Source organism: Oncorhynchus clarkii, chromosome 7 (assembly GCF_045791955.1).
Source record: "Oncorhynchus clarkii lewisi isolate Uvic-CL-2024 chromosome 7, UVic_Ocla_1.0, whole genome shotgun sequence".
Classification (NCBI taxonomy): Eukaryota; Metazoa; Chordata; class Actinopteri; order Salmoniformes; family Salmonidae; genus Oncorhynchus; species Oncorhynchus clarkii.
The window spans coordinates 2,566,247-2,568,746 of NC_092153.1; the positions used below are offsets into that span (position 1 = coordinate 2,566,247).

Sequence of the window (2,500 nt, forward strand, 5' to 3'; positions counted from 1 at the left end):
CACAAGGGAAAATAAATAAGCATAAATATGGGTTGTATTTACAATGGTGTGTGTTCTTCACTGGTTGCCCTTTTCTCGTGGCAACAGGTCACAAATCTTGCTGCTGTGATGTCACACTGTGGAATTTCACCCAGTAGATATGGGAGTTTATCAAAATTGGATTTGTTTTTGAATTCTTTGTGGATCTGTGTAATCTGAGCGAAATATGTCTCTCTAATATGGTCATACATTTGGCAGGAGGTTAGGAACTGCAGATCAGTTTCCACCTCATTTTGTGGGAAGTGAGCCCATAGTCTTCTCTTGAGAGCCATGTCTGCCTACGGCGGCCATGTCTGCCTACGGCGGCCACTCTGTAGGTGATGGCTTTGTTACCATAAAGGGTAATGGGCTCTATGACTGATCAAGTATTTTTAGCCAGATCCTAATTGGTATGTTGACATTTATGTTTCTTTTGATGGCATAGAAGGCCCTTCTTGCCTTGTCTCTCAGATCGTTCACAGCTTTGTGGAAGTTACCTGTGGCTCTGATGTTTAGGCCAAGGCATGTATAGTTTTTTGTGTGCTGTAGGGCAACAGTGTCTAGATGGAATTTGTATTTGTGGTCCTGGCGACTGAACCTTTTTTGGAACACCATTATTTTGGTCTTACTGAGATTTACTGTCAGAGCCCAGGTCTGACAGAATCTGTGCATAATATCTAGGTGCTGCTGTAGGCCCTCCTTGGTTGGTGACAGAAGCACCAGATCATCAGCAAACAGCAGACATTTGACTTCAGATTCTAGTAGGGTGAGGTCGGGTGCTGTAGACTTTTCTAGTGCCCGCGCCAATTCGTTGATATATATGTTGAAGAGGGTGGGGCTTAAGCTGCATCCCTGTCTCACCCCACGGCCCAGTGGAAAGAAATGTGTGTTTTTTGCCAATTTTAACCGCACACTTGTTGTTTGTGTACATGGATTTTATAATGTCTTATGTTTTACCCTCAACACCACTTTCCATTAATTTGTATAGCAGACCCTCATGCCAAATCGAGTCGTAGGCTTTTTTGAAATCAACAAAGCATGAGAAGACTTTGCCTTTGTTTTGGTTTGTTTGGTTGTCAATTAGGGTGTGTAGGGTGAATACATGGTCTGTTGTACGGTAATTTGGTAAAAGGCCAATTTGACATTTGCTCAGTACATTGTTTTTATTAAGGAAATGTACGAGTCTGCTGTTAATAATAATGCAGAGGATTTTCCCAAGGTTACTGTTGACGCATATTCCACGGTAGTTATTGGGGTCAAATTTGTCTCCACTTTTGTGGATTGGGGTGATCAGTCCTTGGTTCCAAATATTGGGGAAGATGCCAGAGCTAAGGTGTCTGTATATTTGATCATTTCGTTAAGGATACCATCAACACCACAGGCCTTTTTGGGTTGGAGGGTTTTTATTTTGTCCTGTAACTCATTCAAGGTAATTGGAGAATCCAGTGGGTTCTGGTCGTCTTTAATAGTTGATTCTAAGATTTGTATTTGATCATGTATATGTTTTTGCTCTTTATTCTTTGTTATAGAGCCAAACATATTGGAGAAGTGGTTTATCCATACATCTCCATTTTGGATAGACAATTCTTTGTGTTTTTGTTTGTTTAGTGTTTTCCAATTTTCCCAGAAGTGGTTAGAGTCTATGGATTCCTTTCTCTCTCTCTCTTTCTGTCTCTCTCTCTAGTCATCTACTCTCTCTCTCTCTCTCTCTCTCTCTCTAGTCATCTACTCTCTCTCTCTCTTTCTCGCTCTCTAGTCATCTACTCTCTCTGTCTCTCTCTCTAGTCATCTACTCCTCTCTCTCTCTCTCTCTCTCTCTCTCTCTTTCTCCCTCTCTCTCTCTCTCTCACTCTCTCTCTCTCTCTCCCTCTCTCTCTGTCTCTCTTTCTCTCTCTTTAGTCATCTACTCTCTCTCTCTAGTCATCTACTCTCTCTGTCTCTCTCTCTAGTCATCTACTCCTCTCTCTCTCTTTCTCTCTCTCTCTCTCTCTCTCTCTCTCTCTCTCTCTCTCTCTGTCTCTCTCTCTCTCTCTAGTCATCTACTCTCTCTCTCTCTCTAGTCATCTACTCCTCTCTCTCTCTTTCTCTCTCTCTCTCTCTCTCTCTCTCTCTCTCTCTCTCTCTCTCTGTCTCTCTCTCTCTCTCTAGTCATCTACTCTCTCTCTCTCTCTAGTCATCTACTCCTCTCTCTCTCTTTCTCTCTCTCTCTCTCTCTCTCTCTCTCTCTCTCTCTCTCTCTCTCTCTCTCTCTCTGTCTCTCTCTCTCTCTCTAGTCATCTACTCTCTCTCTCTCTCTAGTCATCTACTCTCTCTCTCTCTCTCTCTCTCAATTCAATTCAATTCAATTCAAGGGCTTTATTGGCATGGGAAACATGTGTTAACATTGCCAAAGCAAGTGAGGTAGACAACATACAAAGTGAAAATATAAAGTGAAAAACAACAAAAATTAACAGTAAACATTACACATACAGAGGTTTCAAAA

At 41.9% G+C, this 2,500-nt stretch overlaps 1 protein-coding gene across 1 annotated transcript in view; it reads left to right on the forward strand.

The window, feature by feature from the left end:
• Positions 1–2,500, forward strand: part of LOC139412710 (protocadherin-17-like) — a 156,981-nt gene that overhangs the window by 39,707 nt on the left and 114,774 nt on the right.